The sequence below is a fragment of the Cupressus sempervirens genome, chromosome 3 (genome assembly GCF_028749045.1).
Source record: "Cupressus sempervirens isolate cs-2001-9-10 chromosome 3, ASM2874904v1, whole genome shotgun sequence".
NCBI classification, from domain to species: domain Eukaryota; kingdom Viridiplantae; phylum Streptophyta; class Pinopsida; order Cupressales; family Cupressaceae; genus Cupressus; species Cupressus sempervirens.
In genome coordinates, this window is record NC_143120.1 from 285,306,800 (window position 1) to 285,331,480 (window position 24,681).

The window sequence follows — 24,681 nt, forward strand, 5'->3', positions numbered from 1 at the left end:
CGATAGGATATGTTGGCATCATTGTAATAGCTTGAGCTAGAAGCATCAATCCTCCTCCATTAGGACTGGCTTGCTTAGTGAAGGTAATCACTTATGTGAAGACTCTGTCCAATGTGTTGATATCTATTGTGGGAAGTCTTCTTAGAAAAATAGTAGTAAGATGGTCCATAGCATTCAGGTAAATCTAAACAGTAGCTTCAACTCATATAGATTATGGTGTTTCCAACTTGTGGTATACCATGTGAAAGTGGTGGTTGAAGTGCAAAATCATCTCAACTGGGTCCTTTTTGATTGATATGAATTGTTGATGTATCATGGCTAGATTGATGAAAGTTTTGAATTTCTCTAAGAACAATTTTTTGAAAGTAGCCTAGTCTCCAATATATCCAGGTGGCAAATTAACATACCAATTAAAGGCAACTTCCCCCAAAGAGTAGGGGAATAAGCAAAGAACCACATTCTCATTAGCAATCTACTTTTAGTTGCAAATCTCCTTAAATACCTTGATGTGATCTTTAGCAGTTCATGTCTCTCTGTAGATGAACCTTGGGCAAAACGTCTCAGCATTCTTAGGAAGATCATTGAGTACGCCTATTAAGTTAATTGGTGAGGCTACAGCATTTGCAAAAAATGCCATCGGAGGATTTGACAAAATATTGGGTGGTTGTTATGAAGGAAAAACTCAAGAAGATGACAAAATATTGATTGGAAATGGTAGAATTCAATGAATTCCTTTGTCACTACAAGGCTTATAGAAATTTCTAAGCTCGAGGAACTCATGTGTGCACTTGGTGAAGATCTTAAAGCTTGTTGAAATTGGGATGATGTATTGGAATCCTCTAGTTTTCATCATTCTAGAAAAAGTGCACCTCTACAGAGTACACTTTCTCACAAATAAGGTGCACCTTGGAATTTGGAACACCTATGCACCCAGCACACATGCGCAACTAGCGCACCTACAAACCTACATAGCTTGGAAGCTTTCAAAAAATTTCTAAACTTGTGAAAAAATATAGATTTTTGAAGTTTTGCAATTTTTCTTCTATTTTGAATGTTAAGGGGGGGCCCTCCTTCTACCACCACTTCTATTGAGCTATCATTTTGCATGATGCTTAATGGTAGGAATTCTTTCGAACTCCTCTCTTGAAAAGCTAATTCGAGGATCAACTCCAAGGTTCTGGGCAATCTTGTGACCTACTAAAATCCGCTCAATTGAAGATAAATGTTAATGTTCATGAGGAGGCCTTTTCTGGTTCTGAAATGATTAAGATAAGATATAGAATCTGCTTACACAAGAAAACAATATTATTTTCATTTTTTTAGTTTTTAAAGATGAATGCAATCTAACAATGCAACTATATGAATTCCTAATTTAACCAAGGGGCTAGTAAATAAAATAATGAAAACAAGGTGACAAGAAGTTTAAGAAAATAACATGAAAAGTAACTCCTAATGAACATAAGCTACAAAAATAATGCATCTATGAGTTAAGCTTTCAAAAAGATCAGTAGGTAACCAATGAGAATAGGAGCAGCAATTCCTTAATTCCATTGATGCGATTGTTAATGGGAATTCAATAACTATAAGATGATTCAGTTTTCATCAAATCACAAGGCCATGGAAAGTGTACTCATGTGAGATAAAAAGCTATGCAAGAAAAAAAATGGTGATCTCTTCTCAAACTAAGTACATCAGTAGAATTTGTAGACTCGTAGCAAACACCATAATTAAAAGATCACATAACCAAAACAATGAAATAAAACTATTGCCTCAATTACATCCCATGAACATACATTCACAAAATATAAACACATTGAGGAAAGAATCACTACACTCCAAATGTGAGCACCAACAACATATATTATTGCATCAAAATAATGGCGGCCTTCTGAACGATGAAATCTAGACTTTGTGTTGTGTACGATCAAAATGGGGTGTGTGTTGCGAAACCAGAACACTTATAAAGGAAAGATGATAAGAGACAATGATAAGAGAAGATAACTTATCACCTACACAAGGTGGAACTATATGTCCAAAAAATTTGAATCATCGTCTATTATGAAATTAAGTATGTGCAATGACAAGGATGATAATGTGATATGTGCACTAAAGGTGGATTAAGATAACAACTATCACCACCTAGAGTGGAATTCTCCAACACAATGTGCATAACTGAGTTGTAAACTCCTAGGTGTCTCAATAATAAATTGTACTATGAAATGCATTATCCTAAGTAAGATTAAGTAAAGTGTAATCACCCCCTTAAGTACAACTTAGGGGATGCACTTAAAATCACAATGCAAAATAAGTCTTGACTATTAGGCCATGTAAGGTAACCATGTACAATATGCAATGCAATACTTGAAATAAAATCACTCATAAAGTGGAGAAAGAGGGAAAGCCTCTTGGGAGAAACCCTCCCCCAAAAAGAGAAATAAAAAAACAAAATGCATGAATGGATGGAGTATTCAAGACCTCCCAAGAACTACATAAATCCTGTACATCCAAAGAATAATCTTAGTATAAGAAGAATGAAATGAGACAAGAGGCTTTGATGTTGATGAAGTGTACCTAGAAACAAAAGAGAATCAAATTCCTAAAAACAAAATGTTTCCCCTTAGGAAGAAATAAATATATCAAAAAATGAAGAATCCAATCCATGTGAAAATGAAATGATGAGTATGGAGGTCTCCATGTATGCATCTCTAAAGACTAAATAAGTCTCTTTGAATACAAATATTTTATAATGCCATCAAGATGACCTATGAGATGTGACAAACAAAGTAAAGTTGAAGAGTTGGGAATTTAATCTAAAAATAAGGATAAGTGTCTCCAACTATGATGATATTATTGAAGAGAAGAGAAATCCTCTCAAGTATGACTTCTAAATTTGCAATAAACTCAAAAAAAAAAAGCTAAAATTTAATCCAATTAATTTGTTGATCCTCAAGGCAATCATGGTATTATCAGTTAGTGCAAAATACTTAGTTATTTATTAGGCATGATTGGTTAGTCATCACTATGACTGAGTCATCCTATTTAGGGCAAGAAATATAATGGAGGACTTGTATATATTCTAGTTTATGTTAAGGCAGTAGTTATTTCCAAGAAAGTCTATGGTTTTCGAGTACTCTAGTATTAGCTAAGTTGTCAAAGAACAATATATAAGCCAAGTTCATTCACATGTCAAGTTTGATAGAGATTGAGTAAAATAGACTATGCCAAGCATAGTAGATATTGAGTAACATAGTGTGTGCTAAGAAAAGTTAAAGCCGAGTGACATCATGCTTATTAGACATGGCCAGGTGTCAACAAGTTCAAGTGTCGAGTAAGCCAATTTCGGCATAATTGTTTGTAATGGCTCAAATATTGAGGTAACCATTCTTTCCATGTTGGATATTTTTTTTTATGATTGAGGAGTTAGTTATGGAGGTGATTAATCATTCCAAGAAGGATGATCCCTACGCAAGCAATTTAGCCAATCAAAAAATTAGAAGTATTAAGCGAAAAAAAGAATGAATCTAGATTGTTGATCATGATCTAGAAGCTTCACTTAATGGATATTTAAGAAGGGTATGTGAGCTAGTTTAGATGTATGTGCATTTTTGGATAATAAGTAATTTAGTGTTGGGATGTGAGTGAAGTTTAAAGTGAATCAAGAAGGGTGACCAAGTAGTGTTGAGAAATACTGAAGTACAGAGTGTTGACATATCAATCAAGTTTGTTATTAGTGAAACACACTTATTTAGATTCTATATAGCTACTCAGCTTATTGAATAGTTTACAGTCATTGCCATGTAATTCAGTAGCCGCCAAGTTCTACAGTTGCTACCAAATCTTTTGGACTAATCTTACTGGTTACTGAGAAGATTCAGTTAGTATGAAGTTAAAAAATTTAGAATGAGTATTTTAGTGTATACCAAGTTTATCAATGGTTACTAAGTTTACAGTTCAGGTGATACGAAGCCAGTGTTAACCGAGCTACTTCATGGTAACCAAGTGATTAAGTGTTTACTGAGTTGCTCAATATCTACTAAGTCACCAGTGCAGACCGAGTTTAAGACTACTTGAAAGTGATTAGTATGGACCAAGCTTCTACGTCTACCAATAGCATGATGATGCCAAGCAGTGATAGTGGATGTCGTGTATCAGAACCTCATGGAGTCAATCTTCAGAACCTGAGTATCTTCATACAAGCCAACTTTGTAATATTTGTGTTAACTTGTGTCATGGATGACTTTGTAATTTTGTAAATTGGATTGGTATATATATGTGATGTATTGTATCATATCCAATGTATGAAAAGAAAATAAGAGGAATAAAGTGCAAGAATGCGAATGTGTAAGCATATGTATTGTGAATGCAATAGATAAAGAATTATAAAGGCCATATTAGTACAAGGAGCAGTAGTGACATATCTATCACAAAAAGGTGATTAGTACACTAAGGAATCTCTATCACCAAACTCAACTTCAAATCATAGATCTACTGCTTCATCCTAATAGGTGAAGTAGTCAAAATCCTCTAACAAGGTAGACCTAACAGTCTTTTCTAAATCTCTTTACCGAGTGCATACTTCATTGTATGTTTGTAAATCCTCTCACAAGGTGGACCTAGTAGTCCTATTTGCCCCTAATAGGATAGATCATCAGAAATGATCAATGTAAGCCTTAATAGGCCAACTTTATGCTGTAGTACTAAAGTTTGTGGGGTATCATCCCCACCCTAGTTTTACTTTCTATTTGGACAGTTTCTAGGTCACCAAATCTTTGTGTTCAAGTTTTTTGGATGCTTTCATGTTTTCAGTTTCTCATGCATGCAATTAGATCATATGTGATGAATTAAATGCTAATTGGTTTATTAGATTAAGAATTGAATTTGGTAGAAACTTTAGAAGTTATTGATTCCCTCCTCCCCTCTTAGTAACTTAGCATAGTCTTGAATATTTCCAACAATTGGTATCAGAGCTTTGTGGTTCTTAGGAGAAAGTTTAATAGCTTGAGAAAAGATCAAGGATATGGAGATATTTAGACTTGACAAAGCTATTGACAATGAAAATTGGATCTGGTAATGGCCATTGCCCAACTCAAGAAAGCTAAGGAGCAACTTTCCCAATCCCTGAAAAGAAGAAAGGAACTTGTAAATCAAATGAATGATCATCTCTACATTGAAGAATGAATTGAAGACTTTCAGCCTTCAAGCAGTTTAGATGAAGCAAATGATGCAATCAAAGAACTCGTAGAGAAGAATGGTTCCCTGCAAGAAGAAGTAAGAAAGTTGAAAAGAGAACAAGAAATTAAGTCAGTAAGGTTATGTGAAATCTTGGAATAGAGAAACAAGATAAAATAACAGATGGATTGAAGGAACAATGAGATCCAGAACCAATCCCTTTAGCAAGCAGACCTTATTGATGAGCTCTCCAATGCAAATGAGGAAATCATGAGCCTAAGACTTAAAAATGAAAGAATAAGGAATGATCTAACTTTTGAAAGAAAAATCAATGAAAGAATAAAGAATGAGCTGAGATTTGAAAAGAAAATCAGTGAAAGATTAAGAAATGAACTAAACACTATGAAGAAAATCAATGGAAGAATGATGAAATCTCAAGCAAAGATGGATCAACTAAATGAGAAGAACCTCTATAGGAAAAAAGGAAAAGTAGGAATTGGATACAAAGAAGAAGGTGAATCCTCCAAACAAGGTTCTAAAAAGAATCAAAGACCTACTTGTAATCACTATGGTAAGATATGTCATACATAAAACAAATGTTGGAGTAATGGAAAAGAAAAATTCAATGGAAAATGCTACAATTGCAATCAACAAGGTCATAAGGCTAATGAATGCAAAGAGAAACCAAAATTTGAAGGCAACTATCATAAATGTAAGAAACATTGACACAAGGAATCAGAATGCAAAACAAAGACATTAAATCCTAGAGAACAAATTCTAAAAGCAATATTTGGTTAGGATTACAATACCTGGTGTAGATGTCATTACTGTGGAGAATTTGGACACATTGGTATAATTGTGTTAAACATCATATGAGGAAAAGAGACACCACTTAAAGATGTTTTATTTGTACAAAGCTTGGTCATCTTGCCAAGAATTGTATGAATACTGGTGATGAGAAGAGAGAAAATGTTGATAACATTTGAAAGCAGATAAGACAATAATGGATTCCTAGGTCTACCGAGGATGCTAATCTAAGTAATGATGATCAAGTCACTCAAGAATTGGGTGACTCTACCATTTCTAACTAAGTTCTCAAGGAAGAACTGAAACCAGGCTATCAAGAAGACATCTGAATTAGTTCTAGTTGAAAGGTGACAAAGATCCAAATTCGTATACAAGATACAAAGGGATCACTGAGCAAGACCGATATCAATTATTACTAAGCTACCTCCTCTACCGAGTAAAGTCGGGTCATATACTCTACCGAACAAGGTCAAGAGTAACTATGGTACTTATGGTTAATGAATCATGGAGATGTTGTCGAGTGATCAATACAAAATAGTGGATGATAGTTTTTCAAGCATAATGTCAACTCATCTACCACTGTACCAAGCATTAATGGAATTTTTTTTAACAAAAGGCTTGAAAATGAATTCATTTTTCATCATGAATTTTTGAATGATATTGTGAAGAGCTATTTTTTGTGTGATCAAGCAACTTGAGTGAATTTCCTACAATTTTTTTTGAAGTTCTCTCAAGCCACCAAGTGAAAATGGCATCCAACATCAACAAGGTGAAGAAAGGTTCTGACATGTTGGTTTGAGGTGTTGAATGGAAAGTGTCAGATTTCAAGCTCATGCCTGTGGTTGCTAAAACCCTAGACCCAAGTGGAGCTCAATCTCAAATCCCTCGTAAGGTACTTCTTATTAATGACATTCAAACTCATTTTAAATGTATAATTCAAGAAATTGGTACTCTGGAGATGGATGATACCTTTGGTTAGTTATGTGTTTATGGAACCCTAAGACCCAAGCATCAACATTTGGAAGCAAAAGGGTTAACACATATTCCCTATATGCCCCAAAAATTTCAAATTAAATGGATTAGGTATATCCTTAGCTGAGTGCATAGCGGACAACTAGGGTTAGAGCAGCCAATTTTGATAACAAAGAAAATGATTCATCGAATCACTGGCCTTCTCATGCTCGCCAAAGCCAAAATAACTAAAACCCTAGGTCGAGTAGAGTTGGAAAAGAAAACCCTAGCTAAGTGGGATGGAAGAGGTATGAAAATAAGTAGTGTTACTGATGCAAAGTTGAAGTTTGGTATTCATGTTATAACTCATAAGATATATAGTTCAAGCCGTCTTAATAGTGTATAACGTGAAGCTGTGAATTTGGCGTATAAAGTGGTGAAGAACAACTTATCTTATGACCTTGCCTAGTTATTATTGAGGCAATTCAACAAGAATATGAAAAGTATTAGAACTTCAAAGAATAATCCATGCATATTTGGTTCTTAAACCTATTTATTCTTTTATGTCCATAAGTTTTTCCCTTCCAAAGGCACTGTAGTTTGGAGAAAAGATGTGCATGTATTGTACCAAATAAATGAATATATTGCAGAAATAGCCGAGAACTATGGCAACATCATGGAAAACTACTTTGATGCATTCAAAGATAAAATGAACAATAGGTTCAAAATTCCAAAGAAGTTAGTTAAGGACTACAAGGATGATGTGTGCTTCATGGTGGACTATGACAAGGTATATATCTAGGTAGTCAAGCCTAGATTTTTGTGGGTCAAGCCTCTTGGCTATGAGGTGAATATTGATGAGAACAAGGATATCATTGAAATCCTTGTCAATGAACCTATTGATCCCAAGGCCCCTTACTTTGGTACCTATGACGAGGTTAAGGCCAAAATTGAGCTAGAGATAAAGCTCCCACAAGTAGTTAACAAAGGGAAGAGGAGGATAGCCAAACTGAAATCTAGTGCACCTCTCATGTTAACCAAGGGTAAAGGTAAGGATGAGGAATAGGAAGAGGATGAAGAAGTGTCAAATAAAGAAGAAGAACCTTTGAAGAAAAAGAGCAAGGTGATCTTCACCAAGCCTACAAAATCATCCACTACAATCTTCACAAGGAGGTCACCAAAGAAAGGAAGTGATATTATTTTTAGAAAATCTCCACGCACCTTCTAGGAAAAATTGAAGAAAATGGAAGGAGCTGGAATTACAAATTTTAAATCTTTGAAATATGAGACTAGGACAGAGGCAGAGTAGAAACAAGTTAAAGAACTGGTGCTAACCAAAATGGGTAAATGGAAGTACTCACCAGACCAGATTACCTCTCAAGTCTCTAGTGAATTGCTAGAGAAGTTAAAGCCAAGATGGGACTTTGCTATGTAAACAGTGAAAGACATATATGCAAAAACCTAGAGGCAGTTACTACTGAGCATATTAGATTTTGAGGTTAAAGAGTCCTTAAAGCAAAATGAAGAAAAATTGACTTTAAGATTTAATACTTGTTTGATTTTGATTAAGGATATAGAGAATGTTGTTAGAGATGCTACTAGTACTTAGAAGAGTATCTATTTGTTACATAAACCAAGTAATTTCCTAGTGGAAGGTAAGGATGATGATGATGACAAAGACAAGGATGAAGAGGATGATGAAGAATCAACTCATTATGTTATAGTTGATTATGAAGAGTAAAAGGAGCAAGAAGCTATAGAGGAAGAAAATGAAGATGATGAAGAGACTAACCCAGTCAAGATAGCAATTGTAGTCATTGCCTCACTTCCTCACTCCCTGAGAAAACCTTTGACTACATCAAGTATGGAGATAGCTTCAAAAAGTTTGGTTGTGACTACTATAGACACATCAAATGTCCAATCACTCTTTGCCCCAACTCAGTTCAACATATCATTGACAGAAGTGACTTCCACTTCATCAATTGAGTTGCAGACTCCATCTGTCGAGTTGAGTTCTTTAGTCATCACCTCTCCAATTTTGACTTCTTTAGTTTTGAGTGCATCCATGGTAAGCTCTCCAGTTTTGTCTACTTCAGTTTTGGATTTTACAGTTTTGACTTCATCAATTTTGGATTCTTCTAGCAACTCTATAAGTATTCCATCAGTCAGTACTATATCAATTTTTAGTGCAAGTTTAAATATGTCCACTATTGTTTCCATTCTGGGTACAAAGGAAATAAGTACAAGGATAGTTAAGCCTAAGGATCAACCAAGTACAAATTTTTTGAAAGGAAAGGAGATAGAGGAAGATGTAGATTTGAATGAGGAAATAGAAATTCCCAACTGGGATATCTACAATCTTCCCACAGACCAAATGCACATATTTGATGTACTCCTCCAAAAAAAGGCCAAATAGCAAAGATTGAGAGAGGAAAGAGATAGAGAGTATAAGATTATAGATGATGCCAAGAATATTTTGACTGAGGCTATTGGAATTAACGTTGATTCTTCTCAACCTACTTTGTTTTAGCTTGAAGAGGTAGTCCAAAATTTTAATGAGGACATTTAAGGTCAAGAAAAATAGGTTGAAAAGGCTAAAAATAAATTCAATAATAAAGTGCTAGAGTACATTGATCAACAAATGGCCATTCATCAGGTTGAGCTTTCAATAATTTTGGTCAATCTTGAGGCGTCTTGTTCAAATGTGTCATCACTTTTTGCAAAACTATGTGATGTCACTGAGTATGCAAAGGAAGTAAAGGAAAAATTGTCCAAAATTGATATAGATCTTAAGGCAAGTGCTCAGCAGCTATAACTTGGCCCTAGTTCAATCTCTACACATTTCAAGAAGATAGGATTTTTGTTAGACTTGCAAGCTGAATTGTTCAGAGAAGAGGCAAGGATCCATTCAACATTGGTTGATATACAAAATATGATCCTTCTAGTTATGAATTCTATGCAGAAAAAAAATGTATATTCAAAGACCTTGATCCATGATAACAACTTCTCTGTTGCTGATCACATGATTGAATTATCAATAGAAGTGCAAATTACCATTCATACATGCAAGGTATTGCAAGAAAACTGGGATAAAACCTTGGCAATCACACTCAAGGTACACTCTAAATTCTTTTCTCATTTTGGTGTCTCCATGTAAATATGTTAGAATAAATCTTTGGCATTACTGTCAAAAAGGGGTAGATGAGATATGGATGAGATATGGGAGAAAAGTTATAGGGGGGATATGTTATTATATGAAAGAAAAGTTATATGTATGTAGTGGATCGCATAGTATGGGGGAGAAATATGTTATGGTGAAGAAATACTCTGTATATACTTACAAAGATCAATTTTGAAAAATCTCAAAAAATAAACTGAGCTAGTATCACTTGGTGATGAATACAAGGTATTTAGTTTTGGGCTAATAAATGTTTTTGTCACTAATGCCAAAGGGGGAGATTGTTGACATATCAGTCAAGTTTTTTATTAGTGACATACACTTATTTAGATTTTTTACAACTACTGAGCTCATTGAACTATTTATAGTGTTTTTCATGTAATTCAGTAGCCACCAAGTTCTACAGTTGCTACCGAGTCTTTTGGACTAATCCCAGTGGTTACAAAGTAGATTCAGTTAGTGTGAAGTTCAACAGTTTAGAACGAGTATTTTAGTGTATACCAAGTTTATCGGTGGTTACTGAGTTTGCAGTTAAGGTGATGTGAAGCCAATGTTAACCAAGCTACTTCATGGTAACTAAGTGATTCAGTGTTTATTGAGTTGCACAATATCTACTGAGTCACCAGTGCAGACCGAGTTCAAGACTACTTGAAAGTGATCAATATGGACCAAGCTTCAATGTCTACCAAGAGCATGATGATGCCAAGTAGTGATAGTGGATGTCATGTAGCAGAACCTCACTGAGTTAGTCTTCAAATCCTGAGTATCTTCATACAGGCCGACTTTGTAATATTTGTGTTAACTTGTGTCATGGATGACTTTGTAATTTTGTAAATTGGATTGGTATATATATGTGATGTATTGTATCATATCCAATGTATGAAAAGAAAATAAGAAGAAGAAAGTGCAAGAATGTGAATGTGGTAAGCATATGTATTGTGAATGCAACATATAAAGAATTATAAAGGCCATATCAGTACAAGGAACAATAATGATAAATCAGAGATCTACTGCTTCATCCTAATAGGTGAACCTGTCAAAATCCTCTAACAAGGTAGACCTAACTGTCTTTTCTAAATCTCTTTACCAAGTGCATACTTCATTGTATGTTTGTAAATCCTCTCACAAGGTGGACCTAGTAGTCCTATTTGCTCCTAACAGGGAAAATCATCAGAAGTGATCAATGTAAGCCTTAATAGTCCAAATTTATGCTATAGTACTAAAGTTTGTGAGTATCATCCCCACCCCAATTTTGCTTTCTATTTGGGAGGTTTTTGGGTCACCAAATCTTTGTGTTCAAGTGTTGTGGATGCTTTCATGTTTTCAGTTTCTCATGCATGCAATTAGATCAAATGTGATGAATTAAATGCTAATTGGTTTATTGGATTAAGAATTGAACTTGGTAGAAACTTTAGAAGTTACTGATTCACCCCTCTCCTCTCAATAACTTAGTATAGTCTTGAATATTTCCAACATAGAGTTAGTGAAAAATCAGATCAAAGAAGTGATAATTAGTTGTAGAAAGGATATTTGTTATTAGCATTATAGTGAAGACCAAAGGATTAGGTATTGATACATTCTAACAAGTGTTTCAAGGTGTAAATCTCTTAACATAGTGGTTTTAATAGACCTTTGCAAATCTCTTAACAAAATACTCACTTATTTTTAAGGTAAAATCCTTTAATCAAGGTAGACTATATAAGTTGTGTAAGCTCTTAACAAGGAAGACCCCTCATAGGGTAAATCATCAGAAGTGATCAAAATTGTAGCCCGAATAGGTGAACTTTATTGTTACAGTAATGAAGACTTTGTGGGTGTTATCCCCACCATAGTTTTAGTTTCACCTTGGAGTTTTTGTGTTACCAAATCATTATGTCATGTGTTATGATTTGTTTATGTGTTGTGAGTGTTATTCATGTAAGTAGATATTAGATCTAATAATATATTGCAATGAATTTATGATTTAGTTTATGGTGATGTTGAGATAAGGGTTAGTGGTGAAGTTATTAGATATGGGTAATGTTTGAATAGTTAAAGTTTTAATAGATTCTGATTCAACACCCCCTAGTATCTTACTTTCCCATTAGATTTTTAATTGTCGCACACTACAAGATCTTAAACTCTATGATCATCTTGTTTAATAGTATATGACATTGCTAAACAAGGAGTTAGAGGAGTAGGAATATTAATAGTTATCTCAAGAATATAATGATTCAAGTGTTCAAGGTTCTCCCCACATACAAAATCCACCCTTGTTAGTCCTAAGGGATGATATTACTGAGAGGGGGATGTGATGAATCAATAATCTACCAATTAAACAAAATTTCAACTCTTAAACCCTTATCACAAGAATATCTTAATAGAAGAAAATGAAAAGTTTAAACATATTAAAACATTCAAAAAATTGACATAGAGATTTGGTATGGTGGAAACCCAATTAAAAGGTGAAAATAATGATGGGGATTAGTATACAAAATATGTACTCTTATGAATTATGATCTATGAGGAGCTTAAGCCTGTTAGGAGTTTGCAAAGACATTCTTAAGAGTCAACTAATTAAGAGATTTTCTATTCTAATTATTATGGAACAACAAAAAGAATGATATGTATAATAGCACTACCTCTACTTGATCAAATCTATGAAAGATCAAACACTCTTCACAATATACTCAACTCTACCTTGACTTGATCGCAACTTGAACCCTACAACCATACTTGTCTAACCATGATAAAAAATAAGTTATTCAAATTCAAATAGTATATATTGTAATTTTAAGTCCACCACATGAATCAAGCCCTAGATTTGAAATTGACATGAATTTTAAATATCTCACTCTTATTTAAAATACCACAAGATAAGTCTCATAATATAGAATATGGTTTTAAGACTAGGAAACTGAATAAAATGATTTACATAGAAATTTGTGTCAAGAGGTAACATACAATTTGACCATACACATGCTTCCTCTAGAAACTTCTCCACATAATGCCATCAAACAATGTGTTTCTAGATCATCACCTCTGATCTCAAAAACACATCACCAAACTATGACTAATTCAACTAAACTTGTCACAACATCAATGCTACTCACTAATCGTTAATTCATTAACTATCATTCAAGAACAAAAAATACTTTAACATGTTCAAAAACTTTATCACTGGTCATCAATCACCTATCTATTACATCAGCCACACTAATGAGTTAAGATTATTACTATATCATCTAGATTGTGCGGATTATTATCTCCTATAATTTATTCACTTAACTCATCATAGATTTGACAAAACAATCAGATCACCTATCACTTATCACCAAATCTTATAGTAGTTGCACTATCAATATTCATTTGATAATACTTTTCTCTTTGAATCACTTCAAGAGTAGAAGTAATACTATGGACCTTCAAAGACATCCCCAATTTACTCATAATGATTATGACCATTGAAACTCACTATAATACCTTGTTCATCACTTTTATGTTTGGAAACATACTAGCAATTCTAGGTCAACAAATGAGATCATTGACAAAACAATAATGGATCATCATGCAATTGAATAGGTGTCATGATACCACTAAACATAACTTTCCATCACAACATTAGTTATGCTAAGAATATCCCCATTTGAAATTTATGGCAACACTCTATACACTATTTTCCTTTTTCCAAAGTGATTCTTTGTATATAAATATACTCAACACCAATCAACACTAGGAACCACAAAATTCCCCCACTCTTGTCTTTCACCACTTTTACAGTTATCACCCCTTTCATTGAAGCTTTCTCATCTATAGTTCATCATATACATTATCCCCCTTTATTAGTACAAAAATGACCCCTAACCTACCTCTTAGATACTCAAATGTACCATTACAAAATGGATTTATGAATATGTCTGTTACCTTCTCCTTAGTTTTCATGTACTCTACCTTACTTCCTTTTCCTAAACTTACTATCAAAGAAAATGATAGTTGATAGCTATATGCTTGGTATTAAAGTAAACCCTTGGGTTATTTGAAATGTTAATGGATCTTTTATTTTTACAATACATAACCACATGTTCAGCTACCTTCTCCTAAATTCTACATCCCAAAATCTTCTTGATCTAGACTGCCTATACATAATTGATTGTTGAAGACATGTACTTAAGTTTATTTTTTGATTAAGAAACATAATTCAACTTTTTTCTTTTCTAGGATGCAATCCTATCACTGAGAAAGAAAGCACCACCAATTGTGCTCCTCTAATCAACATTACATGCCCAATCAACATCTAATAAACTTATTCAGCAAGAAGGTTATTTGGAGGAACTAGTTAACGAAGAAAATGAAAAGTTGGTTAGATACCATGGCATTATTTCTAAAGGGGAAACCTTTTGGAGGTAGAGATCTAGGTCTATCTGGCTTGAAGAAGGTGAGAGAAATACTAAATTTTTTCATCTAACTATGATGAAACATAGAGCCAAGAATCAAATTACAAGCCTTACTAAGGGAAGAGACAAAATTAAAAATGAAAATGATATTTCTAAAGAAATGGTATCCTATTTTTATTCTCTTCTTACTTTAGACCCTAATGTGGATGGCACTAGATAGATAGAGCTTCTTGAAGCTATTCCACATGTGGTTTCTAATGAGCAAAAAAAATGTCAATAACTATTCCCAATGCAGAGGAAATTTATAAAGTAGTTTGTTCCTTTGAAGGAGATCAATCTCTAGGACCAGATGGTTTTGCTATGTTTTTCTTCCAGAATAAGTGGAAAGTGGTAGGTAAAGATGTTTGTGATGCAGTTAAAGAATTTTTCGGAGCAAAAAGAATGCTAAAGGAGATCAATTCTACTTTTCTTTGTCTTATTCCAAAGAAGTATGAAGCTGAATCCCTTGAATATTTTAGACCCATTAGCCTTTGTAACTCGATTTACAAAATAATTTCTAAAGTTCTTACTCTGAATTTATTGGTTATCCTTGCTAATCTTGTATCTGAGCAACAGAATGGGTCATTCTTGGAAGGAAAATTTTGAATTCTATCATAACTATTCATGAAAATATCCATTCTTTATCTCTATCTAACAATCAAGGTTTTATTATGAAGGTGGATATTGCTAAAGCTTATGATAGGGTAGACTAGAGTTTTCTTCAAAAGATTTTACTTTCTTTTGGTTTTAATGATTTTTTTACTAAGCTTATTTTGTAGCTAGTCTCTACCTCTTCTCTAGTTGTTCTAGTCAATGGGAGTTCTAAAATTTTAATACCTTTTAGGGGTCTGAGGCAAGGTGATGCTATTTCTCCTATTCTCTTTACTATTATGGTCAATAGTCTTGGAAGGAATATTGGAAAGATGGTGTTGAGAGGGGAAATTCAAGGTGTGATACCTACCATTTGAATTTACAAGTGGTAAGATTTACTTCTAAGAGGGGGGAGGGTGAATAAGAAGTAAAAAACTTTAACCTTTAAATTTTTTATCTAAGATCATTCACATGCATCCAACACATCTAATAAGTATGAAAGTAAAGACATAAATGAAAATAGATAACACAAGATTTTGGTCACCTAGAAACCCTCCAAAATGAGAAGGTAAAATTGGGGTGGGGATGACATCCACAAATTATCACTATAGCAACATGTAACTGTTTAAGGTTACAAAGTTTGACCACTTCCAATGGTCTGCCCTATGAAAGGAATGCCCTGTTAAAGGCTTTACACTCTATTAAAAGTGACCTGTCTAAAGGATTTACAAACACTCACTTGGAATGTTACCATATTAAAGGATTTACAACCCTATTAAAGGTTTACAACATGGTTGCTAAGCCAACCTATCTCCATAGGATTTTCATTGTCCTAATACAATGGATAGAAAGTATTAGAAAGTCTTGACCTAATGACTTACAATCTTCAATTGCTGATTCCAGATCCTTGTTCTGCTCAATTTAATCTAATCCTTCCTGATTTGATATGTCTCTACTCGAAGTGTTGGTGCTCTATTCTGACCAACTAGATTATGCAATGCTTCTCTTCCTTCTCTAAGTCCTTATACCCCTCTAAACTTTGCTAACATTTTGTCATACAACTCTCACTCTCTCTAAATTATGGGGTATCGACCTCCTCTTAAAGACTTTGAAGACTTAGGATTAGGTATGAATATACAATCAATATTCATCCTTCTTTTCCTGCTCAAATCTTTAAACTTTTCTTATTGGTTGCATGCTTTCTCCATTTTTTTGATTGGTTGCATGTTGATTATGTAGGGAATATAAAAGATTTGATCTTATCTTTAAGATCCTTCAAGATTCATCTTAGGTCAGCTCAAAAATGGTTTACATCTAAGTTTGTGAAGGCACAAACTCTTATGTTGATTCTGTGTTACTCGACACTTACTGATTGTTGATGCTCAACACATATAGGAATTTGGTCTCAGTCAGCTCCTATTGTAACTCTGTCTCACTCAACATATATTCTTTGCTTGGCACCTATAGTGACTTGACATCACTTATCACTTGGCACTTGATACTTGCTCAACACTTGAAGTTCACTCGACACTTGTTGGACCTCTAGCTCAGTACATACTATAGCTTGGCATCTATATCATACTCAGCATCAACTTTGAAATTGGTTAAGTGTGTTGACACTCAATTGTCAAAACCAATCTAAGACCAACAATCTCCCCCTTTGACATGAGTGTCAAAAACACTTAACTAAGCATTATGAATCTGATTTTCTATGAGCATAATACACATCCTATTTGACATATGTAAAAAGCTTCAAAAAACTTATTTCAATTTTTTTAGAAGACTATATACCTCAAAAATTTGTAACTCCTCTTGACCTGATGTGCCATTTCTGTATCCAAAATTTCTTAATGCTGTATTTGTCTCATGTTGTTTCCATTATCTGCCTTATTATTCCTTTGCCTCTATTTATGTCTGCTCTATTTCTAGTCTGTATCTACTTTGTGTCTGCTCCCCCTTTCACACACCTTCCTTGCAGTTTTAGTAATTTTATACTTTTGGTTATATCTCCTTATTTCTCCTCAAAACTCAAAATTTGAATATCTTCCCCTTTGGGTATATCTCCTTCTTTGGATTTCTTTTATTATTTTCCCATATCTTATTCTTCATCTCAAAAATGTATTTCTCCCCCTTTTTGACACTTATGTCAAAGGGTCCTATGAATGAATTGAATATTTAGCCAAAAAGGTTTCATTTACCTCCATTATAATTTTTCAGAGAAGCATCCCAATTGTCCAATGCTATTTCCAGTGCTTTGAGCTAGATGGTTGTCTCTCCTACAAGGTGCACAAGGCCTTCTAATGTAGAAAGATTTGGATCTTTCTTCAAAACATTCTCTACATAGGCCATCTCTTTATGCAAAACTTCCATATGTGGGGTGATTGCAGACTGAATCTATATTAATTTGGCCTTGATATTAGCCTCATTTGCTGTAAGTATAACTAATTATTTTTGGGTGTGAAGTGTTGCATCAAAATACTTCTCACTTTGAACTAGATCCTTTAGTAGCTATGTGCTATATATCTTGAGGTTCCTCTCCAAGCTCAATATCCTCTGGCTTGTTTCTTGTGTGAAGCATGAATAATCAAAAAATTTAGAGTACAATGAGAATATATTCTCAAGTACTACTTTCACTTTCTCTATCTTCTCATCTAGTTCTACCTGAGACAGTGCTATCTCACCAGATATTTTCTCATTGACCTTCATTTGAAATTTCCTTTTAGAACATTCAAGTAATTTAACATTAATATCTAGGTCTTCATTTTGTACCTGGTCGACTATGTTGGATAGTTTCTCCATGATGGGCTTTGTCTCATCAAGTACTTGTAGGCTAAAAGCATCAAGAAAGATGTCTTTAATTTATATCAATGTTTGCCTCTGCCTATACTCATTCCTAAGTATCTCTTGCTTCTTCTTCTTTTCGAATGCCTCTTGCACTTCATTGATATGTGCTAAGTCCATTAGTCATAGCTATGTATGACTATCTCCTCATCAAGTGCAAGGTCTCCATAATGAAGTACCCTTGCTACCTTGGTATAGCTCAAGCTTGGTGCTGGTATTTGCAGCGGTACTAGATTAGTGCTCAACTATTTAGTAGGAGTCCCTATAGTAGGAAAATTAACTAATGTTTGGATTGCCTCTTGTTCCTTTTCCTTAGGGGTTTTCTCCTCTTCCTTGTATTCTTTAGATCTACCTTGATCAATTATAGTAATCAAAGGGGGTGCACCTTGATTTTGTGCTATAGGAGCAAAGGTATCCCTTTGTTCTATTTTCTCCTTTGTAGTTGAAGTCACTATCACTGTGGAATCAGCCTTAGCAGATGCATCTTGTGCTTGTTGCTCTTGTGGTTTTCCACTTGTAGCTTTAGGAGGTTGTGAAGGTGGTTCTTGTGTATTCACCTTCTCCTTGGTTATTTCAGCTACTGCCTTTTGAAGTTCTTCTACACTTACCAAAATTGGATTTGTACACAATTGTGATTGTAAAGTTGTTTGGTGAAGGATCTTTCTGAGATCCTCTCCAGTCAATGGATTGATGTTTTGGCTTGAAGTATCAGGAGCATCCTTCACACTTAATTCCTCTATAGATGTAGGTGTAGCATGTGGAGGACCAAGTGGTGGCAGTTGTGTGTCTTGGACACTATGTTCTTGTTGCTACTTCTCAGCTATTTCCTGATCACCTTTCTATGTTTCTTTCTCCACTATTACTTCTTCTATTTCCTTCTCTCCTTCTTCCTCATTTTAATTTTCCTCTTCTTCCTCATCATTTCTTCCCTCAAAGGGATCTTCTTGTCCTTCCTTGACTATTTGGAGACCATATATAACTTTCCACATAAGAGTGAACTTCTTTACAACATCCTCAATCTTGTTTTTTTAGAATGTTGAAGACTCTATATTTGGGTGCAAATTTGCTCCCATGTTTCTTGCTAGCCTTGATTATTTTACCTTTAGTGAGGTTAGGCATTACATGAGCCAAAGTTGACTATCTTATTTCTTTCTCCATGTTTAGGAAATAATGCCATTTATTTTCAACAATGGAGTATAGCTCCTTAGGCATAGTATTGTCAAGTTTAAGTGGAGTAGTCTTGAACTTGGTTGTTTCTGTGCTTTCCTCTTCTTGGATTTTGCCTTAGGTGCTTCCTACTCGACACCTTATTCTTCTTCAAAATCCTCACCCATTCCTTGGGTTAATGCTAGTGGCCCTTGCCCTTGTTTATCTTCATCATCATTTGCCTCTTCATCTTCTTCTTCCTCTACCTCAACTGCCCCTTCTCCAAATTTACCTTTGAGCTTCTTCACCAACTTATCCTTTTTCTTTAATGTAGAAGTTGTTTTCAATTCTATATCTACCTTTGATCTTACCACATCATATGTGAAAAAATGTGGTGCACTCTTATCTACCTCCTCTACTAACAATGTTGTTATGGTTGCAGATGCCTCATCAATGTTAATTTCATATCCAAGAGGTCTTAGCCATCTAACCCTTGGTATGGCTGCTTGACTGTAAGTATAATAAATATCCACAAGAAAAAAAAAATCATTTACATGTTGTTCAACTAATGAAATAGGTATCTTCAGTATCTATTTCATAGATTTCTTGAAATCTTCAAAATAACTTGTCATAAGTGTCTCAAAATTTGCCCCCATTTGTTCAATATATTCATTTACCTGGGCTACAATGGTCCTGTCTATTTTCTAGCTAACTTTTCCAAAAGATGGAAATTCATTTTGTACATAGAAAAATATACAAATCAAAATTGCACCAATTTTGCATTGGGCTCCCTTGGTTCTCCTTATAGCTCCTAAGTTCTCATTTATTTGTTGCAATTGCAATTATGCTAGGTCATAGGTATGATCATTTTAAACTAGTTTGTAGCCAACATCTACTGCAATGCATGGAACACTATTGAGTATGCTAGATTGATAGAACTTATGGGAAATGACTCTAACAAAAAAATCAACAAGAGGATCTTGAATGGTATCTATGGTCATGCCTCTCTTGTTCCACTTGGCTCCAGTATTCTTTTCAATGGCTTCTTTGGAGTCACTTCTGAGAGTTTTGGGCTGATCTAGGGTTGGATGCCCTGTTACTCTATGAAAAATCCTCTTTGATATCTTGATTGGGCCATCTTCCAACCATAAACTTCCATCATGAATCTTGCTCAACACTATTTTGATCCATTTAGTCTTAAAGATAGTAGGGAACACTAGGGCATGAGTTAAACCCTTCTTCTAATTGATTTGATATTCTTCCTTCAAGACTCCATTTTCACACAACCTATCATAAGCTTCTCTCATCTTCATGTCTCCAATAGCTCCTATCTTATAGTTATACCATCTCCTAACATCTTGCACCATATCTACCTTAGGAGGAATCATAGATAGGGCTCTGGCTGGGTCATTTTATAGGCAACTTTAGGGATAGGCCAAAAATTAGGTCGCTTAACTTCACCTGAAACTAATTGGACTTCAAATGAATCTTTCTCCTAAGATTTCCTAGAATTTGAGGACATTTGTGAAATCCAGGGTTTAAACATGAAGAAATTTGAAACTACATAGCTCGACACTAGTATAAATACCTTGAAATCGATGAAACTATGCTGAATCTGTGTATAAATCTGCTCAAATGCTAGATTCTTTGCTTGGAAATCATTATGAACTCTTCTTAATCTTGTTGGAATTAAGTCATTATTGCCATTAGTGACAACACTTATCTATATCAGTATAGCTATCGAGCTCAGCACTCAGTTTCCTACACTCATCGAGCTTCACAATTCACATTGAGCATTCTACTGTTGATCGAGCTTCACAATTCACGTCGAGCATTCTAGTGTTGACCGAGCTTCACAGTTCACACCAAGTATTCTAGTGTTAACCAAGCTTCACAATTCACATTGAGCATTCTAGTGTCAATTAGCTTTGTAGTTCACACCAAGCATTCTAGTGTTCACCGAGCTTCACAGTGATTACCGAGTGATGGAAGTGTAGTGTTTATTGAGTGATGGAAGCACAATGTTTACCAAGTAATGAAAGTGTAGTTTTTATCGAGTGAAAGCAAGGTAAACAAAGGATTTAGTTTTTACCAAGTGATACTATATCTACCGATTCTTTAATGGTTACTGAGTTCAGAACCATGTTGAGTGATTAGTATGGACCAAGCCTTAACTTCTACCAAGTTCATGATGATGCCGAGTAATGCAGTGGACGCCAAGTATCAGAAGGTCACCGAGTTAGTTCAATGAACCCAAGTTATTTACTATTTGGCCGACTCAGTAATATTTTGTTCACCTATGTTTTGGCCGACCTTGCAATTGTAATTATTAGAATGGTATATATGTAATGTATTTTATCATTTACAATATGTGTAAGAAAATATAAAAGATAGACATGTAATGTTTTAAGAAGAATGAAAGTGAATCAACAGAAGAGCAGAGTATTCAGCAAGGTCTACAAGGAGCAGTAAAGATTCATCAGTCACAAGAGGTGCTCTATACTTCAAGGATCTATTTAGTAAATCAAGTTTGTAAGTAGATCCACTGTTTCATCCTAACAGGTGAATTAGTTTTGTAAATCCTTTAATAGGGTAGAATTACTAGTCTTTGTATAAATCTCCTAACAAAGTGCATACTTTAGTGTATGTTTGTAAATCCTCTAACAAGGTGGACCTAGCAGTCCTTTGTGCTCCTAATAGGGCAGATCACCAGAAGCGGTCAATGTAAGCCTTAATAGGCCAACTTCATACTGCAGTAACAAAGTTTTGTGGGTATCATCCCCACCCCAATTTTACTTTCTATTTGGAAGGTTTCTGGGTTATCAAATTACTATGTACATGTGTTATGGATGTTTGATTTCTCATATATGTAGTAGATTAGATGAATGAATGGTGAATAGTTAAAGTGTTGAATTGTTTAAAGTTTTGAAGTTAGTGATTTGCCCCTCCCCTCTCAGTAATCTATCATATCTTGAATATTTCCAACAATTGGTATTAGAGCAGTTTGGTTCTTAGGACAAAGCTTGACAGCTTGAGCCAAGATCAAGAACAATGGAGATATTCAGACTTGAAAGAGCTATTGAAAATTAAAAGCTAGATCTAGAAATGGCCATGGCTCAACTCAAAGAAGCAAAGGAGCATCTTTCTCAATCCCTGAAGAGAAGGAACGAACTTGCAAGAGAAATGAATGACCATCAGTATGTTGAAGAAAAGATAGAAGACCTTTTACCATCAAGAGGTTCAGATGAAGCTAATGAGGCTATCAAGGAACTCCTAGCAAAGAATGGTTCTCTGCAGGAAGAAGTAAGAAAGCTTAAAAGAGAACAAGAAATCCAATCAATCAGGCTATGTGAAGTTTTGGAACAGAGAAACAAGGCAATTGAAGACTTAGAGACAAGAAATAATCAATCCAATCAGCATGAAGATGTTGTGGATTAACTATCTAATGCAAATGAAGAAATTATGAATCTGAGATCTAAAAATGAAAGCCTAAGGAATGATTTAATCAATGAAAGAAAAATCAATGAAAGTTTGGAAAATGACTTAAATGTTGAAAAACAAATCAATGAGAGAATGATGAAATCCCAAACAGACATGACTCAATTAAATCAACAAAGTGAGCAGAATCTTCATAGACAAAAAGGTAAAGCTGGACTTGGTTACAAGGAAGAAGGTGAAACCTCCAAACAAGGTGCCCAAGGGAATCAAAGACCTACTTGCAATCACTATGGTAAGCTAGGTCACACATCAAAAAAGTGTTGGAGCAATGGGAAAGGTAAATTCAATGGTAAATGCTTCAATTGCAGTCAACATGGTCATAAAGCTAATGAATGCAAGGAGAAACCAAAATTTGAAGGCAATTGTCACAAATGCAAGAAGCATGGTCACAAGGCATTCCAATGCAGATCCAAATCATTCAATCTAGCTGAACAACTTGTTAAAGCAATATTTGGATGGGACTACAATACCTGGTGCAGATGTCATCATTGTGGAGAATATGGACACATTGGTATAAATTATGCAAGACATCACCTAAGGAAGAAGGACACTACTGTAAGATGTTATACATGTATTGAACTCGATCATATAGCTAAAAACTGCATGATCATAGGAAGAGTCAAAGATGAAAAGAAAACTAAAGATGATAACATTTGGAAGCAGATAAGGCAATAGTGGATTCCTAAATCTACCAAGCAAGACAGTTCAAATGATGGCAATGTCACTCAAGAAGTGAGTGACTCCATCAATTCCAATTAGATTCATAAAGGAGGATATGAAACTGCATCTTTAAGTGATATCTCAAGTAGTTCCAAAATAAAAGAAAGAAAAATGATCAAATTAGTATTCCAGATACACAAGAACCAAAGAAAGCGTGTCTTTTGCCGAGTCACATCTACCAAGGAAAGTCGGTTGGAGGCCTTGCCGAGCTAGGTTGGGAGCAACAAAAGTTTTGTTCAAATCACTGAGTTGCAAGCTTCTACGAACCAAGTGAATGACAACCTATTAAACACTATTTCATCTCAACTACCTTTGTACCAAGCATTAATGACAAAATTTTCATCAAAAGGGCAGAATTTGATTTCATTCTTCATTGCAATTTTAGAGCTAAGAAATTTTCAGGTGCAATTCAAGCAATTTCGAGCGATTTTCTAGCAAAATATTTTTTCAAAAAATTTCTATCTTTTACCGAGCATCAATGGCATCCGAGAGTAGTAGCAGCACCAAGGCAAAATGAGGTTCAGAGATGTTGGTAAAGGGTATAGAATGCAAAGTGCCCAAATTGAAAATTGTTTCGGCCGTTGCAGAATCACTTGACCCTAACGGTGCTCAATCTCAAATTTCACCAAAGGTACTCCTTATAAATGATATTTGTACTCATTTTAAATGTTATGTTCAAGAGATTGGAAACCTAGAGATGGATAATGGATAGTATAAGGACTTCAAAGAAAAATCCCTATAAATTTGGTTCTCTGTTGACTTGTTTATTATTCTATATTCAAAAATTCTTTCTGTTTAAAGGAACTATAGTGTGGAGAAAAGATATTCCCATTCTTTATCAGATAAATGAGTTTGTAACAGAAATGGGTGAAAACTTTGATAGCATCATGGACAATTATTTTGAAGATTTCAAGGAAAGGATGAATAATAGGTTCTAAATTCCACCAAAATTGGTTGAAGACTACAAAGATGATGAATGCTTTATGGTTGATTGTGATAAAGTATACATTCAGGCAGTTAGACCTTGAGTTGCATGGGTAAAACCTCTTCCTTATGAGGTTAATATTGATGAGGCCATGGACATTATTGAAGCACTGGTGAATGAGCCAGTAGACCCAAAGTAACCAATTTTTGGAACATATGATGAGGTAAAGGCCAAAATTGAGCTTGAAATCAAGCTACCCTAGGCCATAAGCAAAGGCAAGAGGAAGATAACCAAATTGAAAACTGCTACTGGCCCTCTTATGCTTATAGAAGGAAAAGGTGAGGATGAAGAAGATGATGAAGAAGAAGAAGGAGAAGAAGAAAAAGAAGAACATGAATATGAAGAGGAACTGACAAAGAAGAAAGTTAAGGCAATTATTACCA